This window comes from Gobio gobio (genome assembly GCF_949357685.1).
Source record: "Gobio gobio genome assembly, chromosome: 17".
Lineage (NCBI taxonomy): Eukaryota > Metazoa > Chordata > Actinopteri > Cypriniformes > Gobionidae > Gobio > Gobio gobio.
In genome coordinates this window covers 12783517-12809912 of record NC_137110.1, presented here as the reverse complement: position 1 = coordinate 12809912, position 26396 = coordinate 12783517, and the positions used below count along the sequence as shown (strand labels likewise).

The 26396-nt window shown below is 37.3% G+C and overlaps 1 protein-coding gene across 1 annotated transcript in view; it reads left to right on the top strand.

The window, feature by feature from the left end:
- Positions 1-680: 680 nt before the first annotated feature.
- Positions 681-26396, top strand: part of camkva (CaM kinase-like vesicle-associated a) — a 45727-nt gene continuing 20011 nt past the window's right edge. The window contains exon 1 of the mRNA XM_079840398.1: positions 681-867. The gene's annotated coding sequence lies outside the window, so the exon portion shown is untranslated. The remainder of the gene's footprint in view (positions 868-26396) is intronic.

The window sequence follows — 26396 nt, the reverse complement described above, 5'->3', positions numbered from 1 at the left end:
ATAAAATTTTACTTAAATCTGTAAAACCTAAAATGTTGCTACCGCATTTATTATGGTAAAGTTCTGGCAACCACAGCTGCCGTTTTTTTACCGTAAATTTTACAGGGATTTTTTTTTTACCGTGTAATTATGCCCCAGATGAAACTCAAACAGTTTAGATTTCTTTATAAATTGCTTCAACCAAAGTAGTACAATCATTTTAAATGTGTGCCCTTTAAAAAAAGGTGACAAAGATGACAAAAATCTAATCTTTTAAAGTAGCCTATATTCCATCCAATATATCAACTTAATATATTGGATGAAATATACACTTTAAAAGATTTGAATTTTGTCATTAAGATATTATTAAGACATGCATAAACAGAGACATGAAAATGTAGCCTACTGCATAGCAGGCAGCTTTTTACTCTTTTCCTTTAACCCGCAACTGTTTTTCGACCATTTAACCGTTTTGAGGACTTGTGCTCTCACAACAAACCAATACCTGTATGAACGTTAAAACTTTACGTTTTGATACAAAACGATTGTATCCCCAGACACTGATTAAACAGATTCCGGGGGGTTATAGTTGTGTTAAACCAACAGTTTCAGCTGTAGCACTAAACACATACTGCACCTCTACCTGAGAGAGAGAGAGAGAGAGAGAGAGAGAGAGAGAGAGAGAGAGAGAGAGAGAGAGAGAGAAAGAGCGTGAGCGCGCTCCAAGTGCAGGTTTCTGGGTTGGCAGCAGAGCGCGCGAACAGAGCGTGGCACGCGGAATATTGGACAAAATTACCGCGAACTCAAACATCAGGAGACTCTCTGGGGGAAGCGATCAAGAACGCCGCCCTTCATAAACCTATTTCACCGAGACGTTCAAATTATCCGGTAAGTATTCGTGGTTACATTAATGCAACCTATAAGGTTGTCATTGAATGCTTAGTTGTTTCCCCTCAATGATTTTACCCAACGCTTTCGTAGTAGAACGTGTCAGTTACGTTTAACAGACTGGGTCGCTATTTTACTTTTCTGAAGCAAATCCACCTGGCCGTGACACCACCTGTAACTGAAACTAGCGGATAGCACAAACTCTTTCAGCAACTTTAAGAGGTTCCGCGCACAGTCATGATGCTCGTATTTACATGTATTTGCAGTTTGAGCTTCCGTCTGGTGAATTTGATCAGTTAAGTGTAAATAATACATCAAAAGTATGCATGCATCAACCCTAAATCACTGAGTATATTTTGCGCAGGTTGACACTGCAGTTTCTTTCGGTCGTTATTTCTTGACAGAAAAAGTTCAACCTCATGTCATGAATGTTAATTGGAGGTTAATCCCACCACTAGTGCATTTAGACTAAGTGAGTTTGAACCTTTCTGCTAGATGACAAAAGTGCAATTTTGGAATGTGCAAAAGTGCAATTTTGTGTGGTATTGGTGAACAATGTGATATGTAATTTGTTAAAGCAGGTAAATTACAGGTAATAGACATCGTGTATGGATGCTGCTCACTCTTTTGCGGTTAATAAAATAATACTTGCTTTTTTGCAGTCCATGACACCACATTGCCCAATGCTGCACATAATTATTTTTTTCAGGGTTTCGTTTCAGCGTATATATATATTTATGCTCAGATTAAAGTTGTTAATAAATGTACTGTTTATACATAAATTGTGTAAATTAGTGTAAAGTACAAAGAGTAATGCTGTTACAACCTAGCACACTACTCTACTTTTTACTTAATTGTGATCAAATTTACGTCATTCATTATAAAGATAGGATCATCATAAAATGTATGTCATTCATAAATGTGAACAAATAGGAGACATTTTAGTAATATAAACCAAATACATAACCTAGTAAAACTAAAAACAGACAGTGTCTGTGTGTGTGTTTGTGTGTTTGTATGTATGTGTGGTGCGTAACCATTATGCTATTTTGTCTGGTCTTGGAGTAAAAAAATCATTGTGTGTCCACTGTCCAGTAGACATACAATGGAAGGTGTTTCAACCCACCCCATCTGGTCAAGCATGATCTTTTTTTTTTTTTTTAAACATGTAGATGCAAAGCTTTTGTGGATGTTATATGTTAAATTAAAGATAACTTGCCTGTTCAAATGATACTAGTTCTGTAATTTAACATCCATTAACATGATTACAAATTGTCAACATTTTATGTTTATCATAAATCCTTTTTTGTTTTTTTGTGGTAATGAAGTTTAACCTAGGATATTTGTTTTAAACACTCTCAGCCTGTAATTTAGTGGGACGGTTTAGGTGGCAATTATTTCTTATGTAACAGTCAATGATTGTTGCACTACAACACATTTTGGTTGTTTAGTTGTTGCATTGTGTTATTTTTTTACTCATGAAAGAGGAGAAAAATAGCATTAATCTTTTTATTGTAAAATTCAGTCAGTTTGTGTTGCGTGTCCACCTCTTAATTTGTTGTCTGACATAATTTTATCTGTATATATACATCTGCTCAAAGCAGTCCATCTGCTAGATTTGAGGATGTTATGGCGTCAATAGATAGAACAGCAGAACTGACCTTGCTCTCTGTGGCTCCCATAGAAGACAGGCACAAAGAAGCCCGGACACTGTGTTTGTGTCAGTGTCTGTACAGTATGTGTGTGTGAATGCAACCCACGGGCTAAAACACCACCCACCACCTCTGTTCAAAACACCATCCTGTTCTTCAGAGCTCTTAGCAGGGCCGTCATCCCTTTATATAACATAACACCTGGCCCACCTCCACCCCCAGCCAACACCCGCACTGCACCAAAGGTGATGAACTAGAGCACCACCCTCCCCCTCCCCACTGCAGTTTTCCCAAAAACTGAATCAAAACAATACACTTCTCTATAATGGCGAACCACTGGCCACAGTAGTCAAGAGTTTTTATTTTAAAAGTCAAATCTTTCTATCTTTTCTCAGCAACCTGTTGATCAGTGTTTCAGATGGAGGTTGCCAAAAAATATAACCAAACCAAATATAATCCAACGATTTGGTCCTTTCAACGTGCTCTTTTCCACCATTCAAGTGCCTGTTGCAGAAATATTAGAGCTCAGAGTTTTGGCTTTTTCGGACTAATGTTTTTTTTACATAACGTTCCATAAACTACCTTTGAAAAGTTTGAGGCAAGAATGTTGTTTTTAAATATATAAATAAATATTTGTATTTATTAAAGCTACACTGTTTGATATTTTCACCATCTAGCGGTTAAAAGGTATATGACCATCCAGTGAATATTAGTTTCTCTTCCTCTCAATTCCGATTTCGTTTTAACTCCTACGGTGGCCGATTTAGTCCAAGATTAATATGGATTCGACACGGTGCCATCGAGTGTTAAAATGCGAAAGGCGAATCTTGAATTCACGGCTATGTCCCTCTATGGCTGATGTACTTTCAAGATGGAGGGGCAACATGGCGACCCGCATTCGATCCCATTACCCGTATGTATTTTCAATGGCATATTATAATCTTACGAGAATACTTTATTACTTGAAAGAAGTAAAAATACAATAATGAGCACATCTATTTTTGAAAGAACTAAGTGTTTTTAGCTAAGAATAAACTAAAAAAGTTACACAGTGTAGCTTTAAGGATGTGTTGTTTCTTGAGCACCAAATCAGCATATTACAGTTTTTCTCAGTTGCTTTGGTACATTTCTTTAAAGGGTTACTTCAGCGATTAGCATTAAGCTTTGTATCAGTAGAAACCCGGTAGTATATTCAAATTATCGTACTTTCCCCCCTCATGTCCCCCTGAGACGAGAGAATTATGCATTTTATTTCTGGAAAAAATCCTCAGATGACGCAAATATCGTCATTTTGCCTCATCTGAGGATTTTTACAGCCAGTAGAAGGAGCTAGTTCCGCATTTGTTTTCAACCCGCCCATAGGGGTGGGATCTCACTCACAGAATGTTAATGCACACTGCCGCTCGGCTCGGGCATTCATAACGGAGCGGTGCAGAGCAAAGTGAGTGTTTCAACTTTTTAATGAATTCCTATGAAAGTTAAGCTTCCATAGGCATGATCTGAGAACGCGCCAGACTGGACATGCGCCGAGAATGACTGAATTAAATCTGACTCCTGCTGCGTCTGTGCCGCAGGGCTCCAGAGTGCGACTAAATGGTCGCATTTTGCGACTAAAATTTGAGAGTGTGCGACTGAATTTTACATCCAGTCGCACATGTGCGACCAGTAAATTTGCCTGCTGTCGGTACTGGAGAAATTAAGAAAATACACTTACTAATTATAATTGATAGACGTTATGTCTCGAAAATTCTATCTTTGCCAGCCGTTTCTATATGAGATAATATTAAACCATTTGTCCGTGATGCATTTTTGCCATTCGCAATCCAGAAGAGAGAGAAAGCGAGTGAGCTCTCTCACGTGGAGCTACAGCGAACACAACAGCACAGTCAGCTTAATGAGTGACGATGGCCAAGAACTACACAAAAGTTTAGTCTGCTTAAACTTTAGGGATGTGCTGTGATATTAATCTAATTTTATTTTCGATTTTGGCTTCCAAGAATTATAAAAAGATGGTATGAGGTAAAACTATTCCGTGTTCAGTCGAGCTCATCCTTCCCTTCACAGCTGCGCTGTCATTTCTCATTAAACCTAAACTAAACGTCAGATTCAGTGATTGTTGTAAACTGTAGTCTCTACTGTTGCTAAACTGCGGGATGTGTTTGATAATAAAGAGCTATTAAATGCACAATAATCCGCACAAGAGACGCTGTTTCCAACTTCAAGGCGGTTTATGTGTGTGTGCTGCGAAATGGACCGACTTGCACTTAATATTTATAGGCTTCGTGTGCGCTTCTAAACCATCAAATAAACAACAAATAGCCGGTGTCAAAATGACCGGATTGGAGAGTAGTTATTTTAACAGTTTATATCTTAAATGGGCGTAAATAGTTTGGAGAAATAGGAGAATATGATATTAGTTCACATTCGATCGGTCTTAAAGGGGCAGCGTCTAATAAACCTGCTGACGATTGAGCCATTCATTCGAATCGAACAAAAGGCAAATAGAAAATATTCACATCTCTTGAATTAATAACTTTAGCTTTTATAAGCATTAATCTATCAATTTTTGCAGTGAAAACTATGCAGTGTTATTTTACATTTCATCACTTTATTAGATTTCTTTGTAGGTTTGTTCTTTACTGTAATATTAATGTTAGCAGACCTTCCGAATGCCTGCACACTGGTCCATTTACAAATAGATGTTTTATATTTTGTTCAAACTTTGCGGTTTCTTTTGCTATAGATATTTTACTTTTCAGATTATAAAGCCATGTTAATTATGTTCTTAATTATGTTTTTTTTTATTATAAAAAAATTAAATAAAGTATAATAAAAAGAACCAGTAAGTATACTGTTAAAGTACCGGATCGATAAGCAGTATCGGTAAGAGTAGTAATACCATTAAAACCTTAACGATACCGATCCCTATTAGTAATACAGTGGAAATTAGTAGATTTGGTTAGCATGTTGATTTACGGTGTGCGACCCTAAAATTTCTGGTTGTGCCCCTTAAATTTTCAGTTGGGGGCCACTGTGCTCCTAGTGAAAAAAGTTAGTCTGGAGCCCTGTGCCGTGACTTTCGTTCGGCTCACTCACACTTTATTGAAAAGACACGTTCAGATTTTAATTGTAGTGTCTGTTCTCTAACTGAACAAAATTATTTTATTACTATATGAAAATCAAAACAACGGTGGGGGGCGGTGTCATGGTGGGCAAGTGATAACCAGTAGCTGTGGCTTTAGCAAGTGCATTCTGGGAGTTGTTGTCTTTCATCCACATGAGACAAAAATACATTTTTTGACTTTTCTCAGTCTAGAATAGGGTGACCACCCGTCCCGCTTTGCGTTGTACCGCACAGCATTTTCACCCCTTGTCCCGCACGTCGCATATTGAGAAAATGTCCCGCATTTTCATCAGTCTATTGGTTTTTAATTATGATATTAAGAAAATATGCATGAGTTCTTTTGCCTTTTTAAGAAAGCATTTAATTTATTCTTTTTGCTGCCTCACCTAGACATATTTAACAGCGCTTCGTCAGACGTAACATCCCGCCTTTCACAAATACAACAGCCGTTTTTAAAATCCTATCCAATGGTTGAAAAGAAATGAGTAAACACGGTCACTAGTAGGTTGTGACGGCTGTCAATCAAAATGTGGAGCGGTGATTCTTTCCATGTAGAAAACGAATGGATATTCGGTAAATTGGTTATATTCTTAATATATAATATAATATATAAGACTGTCAATGAACTAATTTCATGTTGCTTTATATTTTATTTGTTCATTATTGGACTTGGTCAGATCTGATGCCTGCTGCCTTTGGGCTCAGTTATGTTGAATTTAAATGACATGTACAATGTTACATTGTGATGTAATGGTGTTTTCTGGAAGTGACTAAAGAACAAAGTATTTTTATCATCTGAAAGGCAGAATACATATGTTTTTATTAAGTTAGATAGTAGGGGTGGCACGGTTCACAAAACCCACGGTTCGGTTCGTATCACGGTTTTAGGGTCACGGTTTTCGGTTCTGTACGGTTCTTGTTGTTGTTGTTTTTTAATCGTTAACACTCCAGAAATTTACTTCAGCATATGGTATATATGGCTTAATCATCCACAATTTAGGATACAGTTTTAAAAATTGTTATATCAAGTTGTTTCCTAACTGGCTGTCTACCTAGTCTGACACATTGGCGTAACATTTTTCATGTTAATCATTTCAATTTTGATCAGAACCATACACTGTGGCTTTAATTCAGCTGACCTGATGAACACATTTCACCATGAAGTGTCCCATGTGTTTCACAATCACCATATGACATCCAGCGCTGTGAAAAAATAACATAAAATACACGAAAACACAACACTGCCAGAAGTTTCTGCCCAAACTTAAAAGGCATGTTTAAATTATTAGAACTAGAAGCATATCTTAAATGTTAAATTTATCATGTGAACTTATATACAACATATGCATGTGTGTATGAGACATCAAAGCACGAGACAGACAGGGGTCGGAGGAGAACACCGGAAAATGTGACAGAATGGACTATATTTGCCTGTATTTGCAATCCACGAGCCGAGGTTCAGCTGCGCGACTCGCGAGAGTGTGTGTATGCGCAACGGGCACGCGCGGCGCGGCTCCCGCTCTCCTCCTGCACTGCTAGTGCATCCTCCAACTCTGGGCAGCCTTCCTTATCTCTCCCACTTTCATTTCTACATGTGACGTGACCTGCAGCACTCCACTTTTACTTTACTGTATGTCCACACACACCTCTTATTTCGCGCGAAAAGCACACCCACTGTCTGAGGTAACATAGGGGCACGAGGATACATTGCGCATGCGCGAACCGTGCGACGCACACACTCCGAACCGAGACAAGCGAACCGAACGGTTCGGTTTTTTTCCATGTACCGTGCCACCCCTATTAGATAGACATTGTGTAACAGTTTCAGGATATTTTTTAGTGTCTGTAACATGTCCCACATTGTCCCATACAAACTTAGTAATTGTCCCACATTTGGTTTGTTTGATGGTGGTCACCCTAGTCTAGAAGGCACCAAATTCAAAAATAATTTCACATTTCTACTACATAAATGACCCAGTTTAAATACACTTTCATCTTCCCAGCGCTGAAGTACCCCTTTAAACTTCCTTAAGATTTGCAAACCACTCAAAACTATTTGTACAAACAGCACCACACAATGAATTACCTGCAAAAGCATTTAAATTTCTCAAAATGCTTAGTTCCTCTTTCAAAAGTAAGTATTTACATCAATGAACATACACTATTTTGCCAAAGGTTTTGGGACGTCTGCCTTTACATGCACATGAAATTTAATGACATCCCATTCTTAATCTGTTGGGTTTAAAATTGAGTTGGCCCACCTTTTGCAGCTATAACAACTTCAACTCTTCTGGGAAGGCTTTCCACAAGGTTTAGGAGTGTATTTATGGGAATTTTTGACCATTCTTCTAGAAGCTCATTTGTGAGGTCAGGCTCTGATGTTGGACGAGAAGGCCTGGCTCGCAGTTTCCACTCTAATTCATCCCAAAGGTGTTCTATCAGGTTGAGGTCAGGACTCTGCAGGCCAGTCAAGTTCCTCCACACCAAACTCGCTCATCCATGTCTTTATGGACCTTGCTTTGTGCACTGGTGCGCAGCCATGTTGGAACAGGAAGGGGCCATCCCCAAACTGTTCCCACAAAGTCGGGAGCATGAAATCGTCCAAAATGTCTTGTTATGCTGAAGCATTAAGAGTTCCTTTCACTGGAACTAAGGGGCCAAGCCCAACCCCTGAAAAACAACTCCACACCATAATCCCCCTCCACCAAACTTTACACTTGGCACAATTCAGTAAGGCAGGTACTGTTCTCGTGGCAACTGCCAAATCAAGACATGCCAATCGGTTTGCCAGACAGAGAAGCGTGATTCGTCTCTCCAGAGAACACGTGTCCACTGCTCTAGAGTCAAGTGGCGGCGCGCTTTACACCACTGCATCCGACTCTTTGCATTGCACTTGGTGATGTAAGGCTTGGATGCAGCTGCTCAGCCATGGAAACCCATTCCATTAAGTTCTCTATGCACTGTTCTTGAGCTAATCTGAAGCCCACATGAAGTCTGGAGGTCTGTAGCTATTAACTCTGCAGAAAGTTGGCGACTTCTGCGCACTGTGTGCCTCAGCATGCGCTGACCCCGCTCTGTGATTTTATGTGGCTTACCACTTCGTGGCCGAGTTGCTGTTGTTCCCAATTGCTTCCACTTTGTTATAATACCACTAACAGTTGACCGTGGAATATTTAGTAGTGAGGGAATTTCACGAATTGACTTATTGCACAGGTGGCAACCTATCACGGCACCACGCTTGAATTCACTGAGCTCCTGAGAGCAACCCATTCTTTCACAAATGTTTGTAGAAACGTCTGCATGCCTAGGTGCTTGATTTTGTACACCTGTGGCCATGGAAGTGATTGGAACACCACCTGATTTCAATGATTTGGAGGGGCGTCCCATTACTTTTGGCAATATAGTGTATCAGTGCCATCAGAATGTCAATTCCTTGTGTCATTGTTCACAAACAAGATAGTCAAAATGCTCAGTCATGTTGTCAATATAACAGTGTACTCTGTCAGTATTTTCAGATGTAAACTATGGCTACGATTTTGATGACAATGATTGAAAATTCACAAGACTGCACTCTATCTGTATGGCATATATACATTTTACATTTCAACATTTCCAAATAGTGGCCCTTATTTCTTCAGAAACATGTCTACAATCTTGGCCTCTTCTACCGCTTCCACTGTTTTGCCTCCATACCCTTCCACCACACATTCTTACTCCTCTTCTTCTTCCAAGCTGTTGACCCTGTTTGTTTCCTTGTTGTTCTTCCATTATAAGAAATTGAAACTGTGTTGTCTGTCTATATACATCATTAAAAATAAAGGTGCAAGGAAGAACCAAAAGGGGGTTTTCACGGCGATGCCATAGAAGAACCATTTTTGGTTCCCTGATGAACCGTTTTGTTAAAGGTTCTTTAAAGAACCATTTTATTCTAACCATTTTATATTGTAAATGAAGCTTTCTACGCTATAAAGAACCTTTTGTGCAATGGAAAGGTTATTTGGATATTAAAGGTTCTTCATGACAAAGAACCATTTAAGAATCTTTTATTTTTAAGAGTGTATGCTTGCCAAATGAAGGTTCATGAGATGTGTCTCAGAGAGCTATTTTAGAGAACTGGTTGTTCATTGGTTGATCTAGCATTTTACATTTCCCTTCATTGCTGAAATTCAACATTCTCCTCCGCGATTCATCAATTCAGGACACATTTACACACACAAAAAAAGTCTAATAGAAATGTATAAAAAAATACACAATGCATTATGACATCTAGTTGAACCATTTTGTATTTAATGACTTATTTAATGCAAGGAACTAATGCCTGTTCAATGAGAACCAGTATAATAAATTTTTAAAAAACATGACCTAAGCAATTGATAATGTAGGAAACAGCAGACAATTGCACATAATCGATTGCATGACTGTACCAAAGCATTTGCAATTTGTTCAAAACCACTTAATGACTTAATGATGTGGAGGTTGAACAAGTAGTTTTGAGAAATACCATAACATGTTTGCAGATATTTAGGAAACATTCTAAGTTCACATGCATGTTTCTAAGAAACAAAATGCTACAGCTAGTTATTCTACTTTGAAAAGTGCGTTTCCATGTCGGAATGTCTGTTTTTGTTTTGGTCTGTGTGATCCCCCCCACTGCCAATTTACTCAATAGTATTTCGACACCCCGGGTTGCCAGTTGGTGGAAAGCACAAACTGGGACAGAGATTGCAGAGTATATCCAACCTAAAAAGCCTTGCTATCGATCTAAAAAGCTCCATGTACATAGGCATATTAATTTGTGGATAAATCAACTAAATAAACTTAAACACATCACTTTAGTACTGTTTTCCATCTATAATATAAGAAATTTTGGATGCAGACAATAATTTTCTGCAGAATTACGTACACATACACGTTCAAAAGTTTGGGATTTGTATGATTTTTTTAATGTTTTCTTATGCTCACCAAGGTTACATTTATTTGATCAAAAATACAGTAAAAACAGTAATATTGTGAAAAATGATTACAGTTTAAAATAACTGTTTTGATATATTTTTAATTACTCTTTGGTTCTCAGTGTAGCATGATTCATTACAATTTTTCTCAGGTCTCTGATATTTTATGCTTTAGTACAGTCAAAAAAAAAAAAAAAAAAAAAATACTTCACAAAACATTACATACATACTTTAACTCAATCATGGAACACCTGGAAGTATCAACGGATTTTACATTTCCTGGCATGGAAAAGTTATTGAAATGAACAAAATTAGGAGTGATTGAAATTTAAGTGATTTAAAATGTATTCTAATAACCCTAATGCTCTAAAAATATTTAATTGACTTAAAATGGTCATAAGTGCAGTCTTTATAATTCTTGAAATGTTTAATAAATAAATTACATTTATTACATTTTTGGACATTGGTATTTTTTTTTGGATAAGTTTAGACTTTATGTAGAAGCATGTAAAAGCAGGTTGTATTTAAAATATATATGAATAGTGCCAAATACCTTTCCAGAATGCATCAGTTAATCTGCTATTTTTCAACATATTAAAACATATTTTCTACTAGCTATAGTATGCTTGCATCAGAAATAATAATTATGTAGAAAATGCATTAGAAATACAGTTTTAATTGTGAATGAAAAGAAACAAAAACAAATCTAGTTTTAACACATATATCGTGCTTAACACAGTGTCACTATATTGCCATAGCTGAGATGTTTGATGCGAGATCTCATCTGTTTTTTCTTCTGTTTAAATAAAAAAACTCCAGTTGACACCAAATACCCTGGAGCTGCTAAGGATATAAAATAAGAGGACAAGTATCAGTGTGTCTGTGTATGTGTGTGAATGAGAGAAGAGAGACTGGAGTAAAAAATAACAGGACAATCTACAGTTTCTGAGTTTTGTTGGGGCCCATAAAACTCAGCATCACACATGACACATGCCCTCATGACCTACATTCATGCCCTCAAGAGTGTCTCAATCTGTCCTGTCTACTGACAGAAAAAAACACTGATTTCAAATAGGATAACTTTATTTGCCACGAATATGAGATGTAATGAACTGTGTTTGTCAATTTTACATTTACATGTTATTTTATATGAAAATACAATAACGTTCACTTCTCTGGTTAAGGACATGTATTACTCCACTAGCATCAGAAAGTGACTGTTGACTGTCTGTCCATTGGCAGATATAAATGTGAATTTAAAATGGAGATGTTAATTAATATTTCACCCACTGACTCATTTCACAGTCATTTTTCCATTACCATCTGGAGATGCATTAGTCCATGCAGGTCTAATGGAGCTGGACTTATGGACATGGTTAGTGGATTTGTTGGAGTCATTAGTTTCACACAAGTTCAAGCACCACAGCTGCGTAATATTTCCTGTAACAGAAGATAATGGTTCTCTTAGAAAGACTATTTATTTTAGTTTTAACATTAGCTCGAGTCCAGTTTAGTTAAATGTTCAGTAGATCACTACTGAATTTCATTGATCACTATATCTTTCTTTTTCTAATTTAGTGTTGGTCTTCATTCTGTTGAGAAGATTGAGGGGCTTTGTCTTTGTAAACTGAGTTTGATATTGTTTTTTAATTTATGCTTTTGATTTAATTGTGTCTCTTTTTTTTTGTTTAGCTGTTACTGTTATTTGAAAACAATGGTTTGGGTTAGCAGTGAGAATATGGAAGCCAAATGTCGTAATGTGAAAAGCTCGGAGGGATATGTTTTATTATATTACCAGCATTCAGGAAATATTGCTTGCTGCTAACATACCCATCACTGATTCCCAAAACGATTTCCAACTCCGCAAGAGAGCAGTCTGATGTAAGACTTCCAAGTTAAAGCTTGAAAATTTGAGACTTCTCTTGAGAAGTGTTGTGGTTCTCTCACTGCAAGCTAATACTTGAAAAGCAGCCATGGAATAAAATAGAGCAACATCTTTGCTTTTATAGTCTGTTGGAATCCAGACGCTATTGCTTTTCCCTCCTTTTTTGTTGCCTGGGAAACGGTGTTATCATGAGGCGGGTGCTTGTTGTTAAGTGATCCACCCTCAATGTTTTTCGGTGGAAGCATGCCCAGAACAGGCAGGAAATGAAGTTAACTGAGCAGCACTCTTTGTTCAGTGCAGTGGCATAACACATTTATCTGCAGTCTGTGAAAAAAAATTCTGAAAGTTATGGGTTAAAAAAGTCAAATAGCATTGTCTTCCTAGTACTGACGTCACAAAACAAAACCCTTTTATTTTCCAACTTCTCCACTCCATCTACCTGTAATATAGAGATAATTTTTCACCATCCATTCAATTCTTGATGAATAACCATTTCATTTTATTTATTTATTTAGTTGGTTACTTAGTTAATTAGTCAGTATTTGCCCTGACACCTGACATATTTATTTAGAGGAAGTGTTGCGTTGCTCATTGCGTCATTTCATTTCTTCAACTAATAGTTGCATTATCTTTAGTCTCAGCCTCAGACGTCACACCCACGGACTGTTGGCTGAACGTCTGATGCATATGGCGCCCAAAATGGGAAACACTTTGAGAGTTTCAAAGTCCTAATCTGATTTCTGTTTTCTTTAACGGTCCACTTGGAAACAAAACCGCTGTGTCACCAAACCTCCTTATGGAAAAGAAAGCCATCGTGTTTACAACTGTGACAATGAGCGCTTATCAGGATCAACTAAACACTGGATTTTCAAAAGCAACATTGTTGCGTTAAACTTGCACAACGTTCTTAAATTGAATTGCACGCCAGTCTGTTATTGTGGGACATCAACTTTACTTTTTTAACATCCCTAAACATGACACTGAAGAAAACAAATTAAGATTGGTTGCTTTACATGTCTGTCTGACGTCCTCTTGGGTGGTCCATGACCAATGAAAGCTGCTATGGAGTCCAGACATACTGTCAGTCTGAAGTTATGGCTACGCGAGACTACATGATGTTTTATAAACAAGGTTCGGGAGAAGCACGTTCAGATAATTGACACAGGTGGAGAGCACTCAGCTAATCAACAATAGAGGTGTATATATATACGCAGCAGTCCTACCTCCGTTTGTTGACAGTTCTCAGCAACCCTTCCACCACCGCTTCGCCACACCTTTTAACTCTAAAACCACTTACATATACGGGGGTACTCTGGGTTTGGGCCTAATTCCGAGCTCGAAGCCCTCCCCCCCGGACAGCACGCCAAATACACATTGAATTACTCTCTATAAATTATATGTGAGTGCGAACTCGTGAAATTATCTTTATTAAATGAATATTTGATGACAGGCAATTTATGACAGCAAATTTGCCTTAAAAGAGTTAGTTCACCCAAAAATATAAATTGTCCTTAATTACTCACCCTCACGTTGTACATCAAATTTGGTAAACAGAAGCTCAAACACGCTTGCTTGATGCGAAAAACGGAGGTTCATTCAAATGAGATCCATTCTCACGTCACACCAGCACATTTGAGCTTCCACAAGAACCAATGAGGTTTGTTCTCACGCATCAAACAAGTACGGTTGAGCTTCCGTTTACCATAGTTGAGTGCTTACATATGTTCATTGATCAATGTTTATATGTGAATAAAAGCCTAAATTAACAATGAATGTTTTGAACTGTACACAGTTTTGGGTGAATTTGCTGTCAATGGAGGGACAGAAATCTCTGAGATTTCACTAAAAATATCTTCATTTGTGCTTTGAAGATCAAGTCTTATTCAAGATTCAAGAGTTTTATTTGTCACATACACAGTTATATACACAATATACAACTGGCAGTGAAATGTAAACAGGTCCGCTCCATGGACAGTGCAAATAACAGTTACAAGAAATTAAATAGAAATAGAATAAAATTAGAATAAAAAGTATTAACATAAGTAGAATTATAAATAAATCAAGTAAAAGATAAAAATAGGAAATAAGATAAAAATAAAAATATAAAAAAATATATTTTATGAGTTTGGAACAATCAGAATGTGAGTAATTAATGTAATTTTTGGAAGAACTGTCCCTTTAAGTGCTTTGTCTCCTGCATATAAAAAAGCAAAGGCAAAATGAAGAAACCCAACACTGAAACTAAGAAAAATGGCTTCAAATATTTTTGATTGATTTGATATCAGTCACAATCTGTTGTCTCTGAATCTGAGCACAGTTGATCCAAACCCATCTGTCACAGGACAGATCTTAATCTAAGAGACTTGATTTTAATAATAATAATATGTTTAATTTATAAAACTCCTTTCCCAGGTTCAAGATCGCTGTACAAAGAGATAATACATAAGCACAGCATTGAACATAAATATGCATCATATATACAGAGGAGGGCTTGAAATACTGTAAGAAGTTTTTAGTTGTGATTTTAATGAGGATATAGTAGAAGTGTCACGAAGAGTTCCAATCCAGTTCCAATTCCAATTTCAGAGCCACAGCAGATCTACCACCCATTGATAAAAGACGAAAATGAGGTACCGTAAGCAGCTTTAAGTCAGATGACTGCAGAGAGCGAGGAGGTGAATAATATTGCAGCAGTTCAGATAAATAATCAGGAGCAAGTCCGTGAAGACGTGTAAAAGTTAACAAGAGAATTGTTATACTAAATGCGGACAGAAACAGGTAACCAATGTAGATTATAGAGCAATCAGAAATCAGATATGTGATTTCTTGACCTGATTGATGACTGGCAGCAGAATTTTGAACATATTGTAATTTAATGATTCCTTTAGTGGGCAGCCCAATAAGAAGCAAGTTCTAGTAGTCAAGACGAGAGGTTATCAAAGCATGAATTCGAGTTTCAGTGTCTTTAGTGCTGAGAGCAGGTCGCAGTCAGGCAATATTGCGACAGTGGTAGAATGCAGTCTTGGTAAATTATATGAGATTGAAATGTAAGAGATGGAATTAATACAGCCCCCATAGATGAGTTCTGTTCAGACCAAAAACAACAACCTCAGTTTGATCATTATTAACTTTTAGTAAGATGCTATGTAACCAGATTTGAATGTTCAATAAGTCCAGAGGAAGAGCAGAGGCAGAGCGAGCTGATATGTAAATTTGCAAGTCATTAGCATAACAATAATAGCTGAGACCATGACTATGGATAATGTGACCAAGAGCTATCAAATAAATATTGAACAGAAGTGGTCCAAGAACAGAGCCTTGAGGACACCTTGAGAGAGAGAACACGAAGAAGATTTAAAGTTATGGAGAGCAATAAAAAAATACCCATCAGTGTGATATGATATAAACCAAGACATAGCACTACCCGTCATACCGATAGTGATGAGATACAGTGTCAAAGGCAGCTGTTAAGTCAAGCATGACGAGAACAGTAAGACCACATGAGACAGCAGATATTAGGAGGTCATTACTAGTTTTTACCAATGCTGTTTCAGTGCTGTGGCTTGATCGAAAACCAGATTGATTGGGATCAAGAAGATTGTTAGCAGAGAGATTGTAGCTGCGAGGCAACTACTTTTTTCATTTTGGTCATAACTCAGTTGTGACGAAACGTGTAGTAACTCCACTTTGCCATTGCACGGCAGAATAGTACAGTTAGGATTTATTAAACACTCTCAAAAGTCATCTCCCACACCGGCCAAGGACACAAATCTAAAAGTTTTGGTCATATTCCTGGCATACCTTGGGGAGAGATTTTTGTGTGCCCTTAAATGTAGAATTGTTTACTCCTGTTGTGCAGTGCTGCACAATGAGCTCCCCTCCTCTTGAATCCACCAGCCCAACTACTGCTGGCTGTACTCTAAAGCAGCCGCACTGTACTGTACCACTGCATTTATGTATGACTGTAACCAAGGCAACAAACAACATAAGGAACAGAATGGACAGATTAGCCGACTTGGTGTGAAGCGAATCCAGGGTTCTTAAAACGCACAGAATTCCTCCAATTAGCCGTTCCTCAGAGAGTCCACACAAGTGTTTTTGGGAAGGGAAGGTTCTGACTGCGGCAGCTTGTGGCGTTGTGGAGGTATTAGACAGGTAAGATAAGATGCACTGCCCTCTTTGAAGGTTGTATTGTGCTCTTTGATGTTGTCCGTTGAGTCTCGGGAATGTTTTCACGCACACTCCATATGACCTTTTACACTACAAAAAGTACAGTTGTACGTTTTAGTATGGATAAAATGTGTAGTTGTTGTGTAGTGAGTTCCATCATTTGTGTCAGAATTCTCCTTGGTGTAACATCAGAGGGAGGTTTTTTTGTGTGCGTGTGTGTCTTGGTGCTGTACTAAGCCATCTGGCACCTACTGTTTCACCACAGCTTGATAAGATTCACCCTTTGAAGAGACCTAAGGATCCTGCTGTCTGCTAGGCCTGTGGTGACCATCTACAGACCTCTATCACCAGAAATCTGGTGCGTTGCATTATTTAAGTCATACATAAGATATATATGCCGTGTTTTTGACAAAATATGAGGAATTCAGTTCCGTGGAGCTTGATTTTATATTTATCTTCCAAGATTTATTTTTGTTTGTTAGTGTAGGCTATATTAACAATGTACTTGGCAGAAAACATGGATTTACACTTCTAAATTTGGTCAGTTCAAAGTCTCACCTTCATTTGCTTTAAACATAATTTACGCACCTTCTGGTCTCATGATACTTTTGTTCTATTGTGGAACACAGGAAGAGATTTTATCAAAATATATATTGATATATATATATGTGTGTGTGTGTGTATGCTAATTGGTTTATTTATTTGCTGATTTTTCTACAGTAAATTAGCAAGAAAATCATGCATATTTGTGATTATTGGCATTGTAATCACAAAAATGATTTGCTTGGATCAGAAATCATAAGGCAGAGATGAAACTGCATTCTTTGTAGTTTTACTTTAAGTCTTTGTGGAAGAAGTTATAATAAAAGAAAATGAATGAAGTACACTAACTGATTTTCTTGGAAGTAAGTTTCCAATTTCCATCTCACTAGACTATGGAGGAATGACAGTTCAAAGACATGAACTAAAACCTTTCTCCTTTTTTTTTAAAGAGAGTTCTACCAAGGTTATTTTCCCGCTCTTTTAAAACACTTACACATTTTTAATTTAATACTCCTTAAATCATTTTGACAAGCTCTCAGAAATGGTAAAAAAGGAAAGACTGAGACGTTCTTATAGTTAAAAAAAAAATCTGAAATATCTTACATTGCATTTACTGCGCATTATGAATCCGCTTATATTTTCTTTCACAATATCATTGTGAAGAATATTGTTGTGAATGTAATGTGGTAAATAACACTAAATGTGGTGAATAACAGTAGATAATGTGGTTAATAACACTAAATGTTATTTGTCAGTGTTTGTTTGCAGTGTTGAGAAAGATAAACAAGTAAATGAGTTGAGCTCACTGTAAATGAGAGTTCTGTGCTCTGAATATAGATTAGGTGGGGGTCATGTAGGGTTTATGCAAATTGCATTCCTCCTGCTTTATGTAAATTAGTGAGGTATTTATTTATTGTATTATTGGTGTTGTTGTATAAAGATTGTAAGTCTCATGTCTTCTAATGTCCATCATTAGTTCAATAAATAGTTTTGTATGTCATTCAAATGAGTAATCAATATTTTTCTGACTTGCTTTTAGGTTGCAGTTTAATCTTTCTTTAGTTTCTGGATGCCTCAGGCTATAAACATGACGAATTTGGGCTTGATTAAAAGTTAATAAATTTTTTGCCTCCCGATGGTTGAGTTTTGTGCGTTGAAGGAGAGTGTAGAAATGTGTTGTGCATGTAAACCTGACTGTACCTATTTCCAGCTTATTACTCACCAATATTGAGTTATTTTTTATTCGTTCATCTTTGGAACACAAATGAAGATCTTTTTGATGAAATCTGAGAGCTTTATGTCCCTCCGTTGACAGCTTCAGAACTACCACTTTGACACTTCAAAAAGTTCATAAAGAGACTGTAAAACGAACCCATATGAAGCAGTTTAGTCAATTTTCTGAAGAGACACAATCGCTTTAAATGATGAAGATTTAATTTAGGCTTTTATTCACATTTAAACTTTGATCAGGGGGACATAAACAGAAGCTCAACCGAACCTGCTTGATGCGCGAGAATGAACCTCATTGGTTCTTGTGGAAGCTCAAACATGCTCGTAACACACAAGAATATACCTCATTGGTTCTTGCAGAAGCTCAAACGTGATGCGTAACACAAGAATGAACCTCATTGGTTCTTGAGGAAGCTCAAACGTGCTGCGTAACACGAGAATTAACCGCATTGGTTCTTGCAGAAGCTCAAACGTGCTGCGTAACACGAGAATGAACCTCATTGGTTCTTGAGGAAGCTCAAACGTGCTGCGTAACACGAGAATTAACCGCATTGGTTCTTGCAGAAGCTCAAACGTGCTGCGTAACACGAGAATGAACCTCATTGGTTCTTGCAGAAGCTCAAACATGCTGCGTAACACGAGAATTAACCGCATTGGTTCTTGCAGAAGCTCAAACGTGCTGCGTAACACGAGAATTAACCGCATTGGTTCTTGCAGAAGCTCAAACGTGCTGCGTAACACGAGAATTAACCGCATTGGTTCTTGCGGAAGCTCAAACGTGCTGCGTAACACGAGAATGAACCTCATTGGTTCTTGAGGAAGCTCAAATGTGCTGCGTAACACGAGAATGAACCTCATTGGTTCTTGAGGAAGCTCAAACGTGCTGCGTAACACAAGAATGAACCTCATTGGTTCTTGAGGAAGCTCAAACGTGCTGCGTAACACGAGAATGAACCTCATTGGTTCTTGCAGAAGCTCAAACGTGCTGCGTAACACGAGAATTAACCGCATTGGTTCTTGCAGAAGCTCAAACGTGCTGCGTAACACGAGAATTAACCGCATTGGTTCTTGCGGAAGCTCAAACGTGCTGCGTAACATGAGAATGAACCTCATTGGTTCTTGAGGAAGCTCAAACGTGCTGCGTAACACAAGAATGAACCTCATTGGTTCTTGAGGAAGCTCAAACGTGCTGCGTAACACGAGAATGAACCTCATTGGTTCTTGCGGAAGCTCAACCGAACCTGCTTGACGTGTGAGAATGAACCTCATTTGTTCTCACATGTCAAGCGAACATGCTTGAGCTTCCGTTTATCATAACTAATGTGTGCATTGATGAATGTTTATATGTGAATAAAAGCCTAAATTCAATCTATTCATCATATAAAGCAATTGTGTCTAAAATTTGGACTAAACTGTTCAGTTAATATGGATTAGTCAAAGTGGTAGTTGTGTAGCTGTCTATGGAGGGACAGAGAGCTCTCAGATTTCATCAAAAAGATCTTCATTTGTGTTCCGAAGATTAACAAAATTCTTACGGGTTTGGAACAACATGAGTAATTCATGACAGAATTTTCATTTTTGGGTGAACTATCCCTTTAACTTATCTTAAAGCTTCCACTAAGAAAAGTTACTTATGTACAAAAAATGTTCATGTAATGCCCATGATCAAAAACAGTTTGTGGGGCAGTTCCTTTGTTTTTAATCAAGCCTCAGCTTTCATGGCCGGAGTACATTTTACAACAAACAGTTTAATGCTATGATTGTGCCAAATGAGAGACAAAACAACATGATGCACCATCAATTAGATTACTAAGTACACATTTCTAAAAATAAACTCATCCATATAAATGTGTTTTGATAAATAATGTCTGTCTCCATTTGTTGACTCACAGCTAATTGATGTGATGTCTCTTCATTTGTTTGATTGCTGCAAGAGAGCGTGCTTTAGGTAAGAGGAGAATAAAACACGCTTGTTATGGCCGATGGAGGCTTGATGGCCAATTTAGAGTATTAAATGCTCAAATGGCACTTTGCTAATTGAACGTAGACACACATAATGGAATTACAGGACAAATTGTAACTGGGTTATTATAAGACGTTTACGTATATCTTTCTCTATATAAAAGTATGTAAATCTGATTGCATTTTGTGTATGTTTACTATTCTTTTATATAAAACTGCTCCGAAGACATTTTTACTGCTAAAATGTTGCACTTAACTTGTGTACTTACATTATCCCACATTTTAACAAGAATGTTTAAATCCAGAGAAATTTTAACCAGAATTGTGTCTGTGCATCGCCTATCAATGACATAACCCGCATTACCATCGATTTCTGGTTTTATTTTGTAGAAACTATGGAAACACCACAGACGCTTAATATATTATGTTTTATTAGACAGGCGAGCAACTGTTTGGATGCATTCATCGACAGAAAACGAATCATTGTTATATAGCTCAACACAGTTAGTCTTATTAGTTTAAATCTTGTTTTCTTTGAATCTTTTAAATCTTTGATTTTCAGCGAGTACCATGTTTTACCATGCCTAATATCCATCTAGCTTACTTTAGTGTGCAACAAGTGTCTCATAGCAGCCGCAGAGCGAACGCACAGAGGGCCCTATCTTGCACCCAGCGCAATTGACTTTGTACACCGACGCATGTGTCATTCCTATTTTGCACCCGCGCAAAGCGCGCTTTTCCCTCCACAGAATCACGTCGCTAAACTAGTGAATGAACTTGCGCTCCCTGGGCGGTTCAGCGCAAAAAAGTCGGCGTGTTCCGGCGCAAACAATCCCTGGTGCTATTTTGCTGTTCCATTAAACAATTGCGCCACTGACCAGAAAAAACCTAGTCTAAAGTCAGTGGTGCGTTGCGCGTTGTTCATTATGCTATTTTAAGGGCGCATGCTTGACCATAATGTATAGCGTGCACAACGCGCATACACTTTGGTCATGTAATCTACACAGATGCAACAGTTATTTTTGCAAATCATAAATTGTTACACTAAAAAAATATTAACACATGAGATGACGGAAATCATTGTGGTGTGCCACGAAGATGTGAAAAAATAGGCATAAATCTAGCTTACAAATGATTCAGGCTAATTGTAATAATTAAGGATAAGACCTGTTTGCCCAATAGTGGCAAGACATATATGTATATAAGGACATCTGACAAATTGGTTTGTCCGTCAAGAACCAGGAAAAAAAATCGACTGAAAAACTGAAAAAACTGAAAGACTGAAAAAAAAAAGACTGTGCAATCTCCTTTACCATAATGTACAACATTACAACTTCACTTCTCTGTCTTTCACTGCTCTTACAAGAACATCAGTCTCCTCGGCTGTGAACCGCTCCTGGCGTGCGCCTGGTAAATACGCCATAATAATAGCAATCCATAATGGAACTTGCGCACCTGCTTTTAAAGGGAATGTTGGATGACGCTCGGATTGGTTTATTCACGTTACGCCCAAACCACACCTATGAATAATGAAGCTACTTCAGACCAACCCATTTTAGATTTGCGCCGGGCGCAAGAGCCATTTATCCCGCCGGGAAAATAGCAACAGCGCCGAGACCCGCCCACAAAGTTACTTGCGCTTCGCGCTTTGACACTTGCGTTTCAGATCGTTAAAATAGGGCCCAGAGAAGCATTATAACATAACTTTCAACACCATTAAAATGCATCTAATATGATAAAATAGCGCTGCGTTACCCCACATGGAAGTGGCCGTCTGCAGCATAATAAAAGTTCCGCGAATCAAGGCGTCATCAAGCTACGCCTTTGTTTTAAATAAGCGACATCCAACGGTGAAAAATTATATATTGTGGCTTTAACTAATAGTAACAAATTAAATCTTATTGTAAAATGTTACCGAAATCTCTGACTTTTGATGTCTTGGCAAATCTGAGCTCAGTTAAAGCATTGTTGAGATCTCTGTTGAATCTCTAGAGTAGATGCTTGTGAAGACGTTCTTTTTCTCAGAAGAAATATCTGAAACACAGAAGACAAAAGTCTCCATTTGCTTTCCATTTAATTTCATTGCCGTCAGATCTCATCAAGCCAAGTTTCCATCCACTTTTTCCACTATTTTGTTATCGACAAAGTGAATATGCGTTAAAAAAAGATTGCGCAATTTGCTGTCTCCAGCCTGTTTCCATCCAATTGGCCTTTTTTGGCCGATAAAATGGTGTGCGTAATGACGTCATCCCTAAAAAACGACCGTAATTGTCGCATACATTTTGTTGTATCGCTAAAAAATCTGCCCTCAAGTCGTTTCCATACATAATTTCACATATATATTGCAAATTACATTGTATTTTTCATGTCCCAAATATTTGTAAAATGCAGAGAGTAATGAAAAGATTGAAATTGACTTACTATTTTCAGAATAATTACTAAATTAGGGAATATTAATCAGAAGTTCACGGAGAAGTGGGACAGTTTGTCTGACAGGAATGCATGTGCCTTTATGACGAAGCCCATGCGTTTGGACACTGAGCAGCTCATTGGTCCCATATGGAACATTTTACTATCCATAAAATAGATTGGTACAGTAAAATGTTTGGTCAGCAACAATCTTTAACGGAAGCCTTGAACATGCAGTCAAGCCAGTGGCCGAGAACGCATGTCAGATCATTCAAACATAAGTTATTCAATCTGGTTCCAGAGTTTAATAACATCAAATTGCTGCAATTTTTTTCTCTCTCAGAGACAGATGCAGCTGTAACCTAAATGTTTTATTTGTGTAACCTATATTTAATTGTTTTAATAGTCTAGCATAACTGATGCTGTATAACTTTTTTGTTTTTTAATTCAACCGACTTTATTTTATTTTTAGATAAAATTATTTCATTGTCATGTTTGTGATTTTCATTTTTCAAGTAGCCAGATCCTGCCCAGGAAATCGTGATTTTATGGCATTAATTTTATTTATTCAGATACAGACGTAATATGTTGTGTATTTTACCTTTCTTTTTGTCAGTATTAGAAACTCTAACAGTCTTCCTTCATTTGACAGACGCGCCATTTTTATTTTCATCCAATCGCTGGGTTAAAACAACCTATCCCATGGGTTAAAACAACCCAATTGCTGAGTTAGTCCATTTTCAACCCAACTTGGGTTGTTTTTAACCCAGCATTTTTTAGAGTGTATTTTCCTCATCCATTTTTAAACAAAACTTTATTATATATTATTAAATTGTTGGCCCTATACATAAAACATTTTATATTAACAAGTGTCATGTTTTTTTTTAAACTTTTTTATTAACACTGTTCAGATCAATACTTGATCAAGCAATATTCAGAAACGGGTGCAGTTAGCTATTACTTTTCTTTAGTTTTTCTGATTATTCTGAAGTTTTATTAGATTGTAAAATACACAAAATTACAAAAATAAGGATGAATGATGTTTGAGAGGTAACACGTCTTATTCTTACCAATAGTAATAAAATAATTTAATATAAAATGTAATAATATGAATATAATTGATTTAGTGCGCCTTTGAACTACAGAGTCCATTAACGGGAGCAATGCCACGCGCCGACGCTGTATATAATAGGCTAATTCTGTCATGTGACTCCACATTTATTTGCGTTAAAGCCCTTTTACACGACAACAAGTGTTTCCAAACTAGTTTTTGCAGCATTTGAACTCTCAACATAGAATGTATGCGCTTAAGTTAAACGGAAAAAGATTGTCAACATTTGCAAAAAATGAGCGATACTTGACATTTCCATCAGCTATAGCATTTTGATACGCTAAACCTTTTTCCGCAAAAAACAAGAAACCTGGCTTGTGTTTTATCTTTCTAATGCGTGCTTTCAGCTAACTGGTAAAACATTCCAGGTAAACTCATGACAGCACACGAATGAATCCAAACATCATTATTTGTTTGAACAGGGGTGGTCCTGAAACAATTCCAAAATCTTATTTGATGTTAAGCTCAAAAGGCAGTAAGAACACTATATAGCTTTGCAGCATGTCTTATAGAAAAGGCTGAGTGACAGCAAATGTAGACACGGCTGGCAGCTCTGCAGAGAGAGAGACAAACAATGCCCAAGGCTTCAAGCTGAATGTTCAGCTTTACAGAGCACAGACAGCTTTCACGTCGAATAGACACATGCACGCACACAAATACTATGGCTGGATTGCATAATTTATCAGAAACAAGGTAAAAGGGTCATATTGTGTCTATTGTTTTCTAACACATGAATACAAAAGACACAGATGACCCCCAATCCTCAAAAGATTTAGATGAACGCATTTGTAATATCTCCCTGCTGGTTGAGCTTGAGCATCTCTTCAGCCAGAAACATTTAGAGGAGTTTTTCATTTACAAATTTGCCCACCAGAAATGTACTTCAAAATGGAAATGAATTTCCCTAGTGTCCTGGCATCTGCCCTTTTCCTAACTTCTGCTGCCAAAGAAAAAGTGCAGCTGCCACTGAGACAGTACAGTCCAAATTATTATTTTATATGTTTATTGTGCTCCCTAATGGACATTCCGTCAGACTTGTAATGATTGCATTTTTACATGCACCCCAGATGTGGTGAGCCTTTCAGGAAAAGTACAGATAAATCACAAATGAAATCTCTTAATGAAATCTCTTAATATCTCAGTTGTGTCTCGTAGACAACAGTTTTTTGCAAACAAGAAGTCAGAGATCAGTGTGATCTCAAACATTTCTTAGCAAATTCATCCAAGATTATCTGAGCTATGCTTTTCAAATTCCTTTGATAGCTCTATATCTTTTTGTTTCATTTAAGGGTCAAGGGTGATATTTAACCCTGTAAAATTTGTACATATAAATTTTTTTTTTTTAATGGAACACTTTGAGCCACAATATAAAATAAAGTTTGCATATCATTATTGAGTATTATATTTGGCTCTTTTTTTTTTGGCTCAGTATGATGTAGTGAAAATATGTAATCCTGGAGGAGCAAAAAACACCTCAGTTTTTAATTCAGAAATCCCAAAACTGAGCAAAAATATGCAGTTTGGCGCAGTTGCTGATATTTATATGGCCAAAAAGTAGTAAGATGAAATTCTAATATCTTTTAATGTAAATCAATGAGATCGGTTATAGCAGTATAGCAGACTACCTGCATAAAATGCATATAAATATCAGATTTCAATCTATATCTCCCCCTAATATATCTTAGTAAGATGTGCTTCGTTTAAAAAAAAAAAAAAATCTGTAGTTTTTATAGTGGGAGCAAAACATATGATGCAATGCAATGCAATACAATAATGAGTGAGAGATGTATGAATAAACATCCCTTAACCCTTAAACGTATACCTCGGGTCTTTATTGACCCTGGACGTCGTTCACAACCCTCCACCTCTTTCATTTTTTAAAGTTACAAATCAGCCATAGTATTCTGCAGTCCCTTCATTATAAACAATATAACAAGAAAAAATTGTAAAAGAATATCTTTTTTCTAATAATTTTTCTTTGTGAAAAATGTAGTGTCGCTAGGTGTTTTTTTTTTTTTTGCAATAACAATTGAATCTCAGATGACTCAATGAGGGCAATTCACCTTTATTCCTCAAAAAACCCTTTTCCACCAAGGCAGTTTGAGTGCTGGTTCAGAGCCAGAGCCTAGTTTCAAATCAGTTCTTTGTCTTTCGACACCCATGCACCAGCTCTGAACCAGGAAAAGTGGTTCTTACACTCTAAAAAAAAAAAAAGGTTCTATATGGCACCAAAAATGGTTCTTCATCGTAATCATAGAGGAACCACATTTGGTGCTATATAGCACCATATCTTAACATGTTCTGTACATGGTAGCGGTGCTATATAGCACCTTAGTTAGCGGTGCTATAGCACCTTAGTCAAAGAACCGGTGAAGAACCTCTGTAGAACCACTGAAGAACCACTGAAGCACCACAACCTTTTTTTTTTTGAGTGTAGCACCAAAACATTGCTGCACAAATGCGTTGGATTCGCTGTTTTGATTCCTATGTA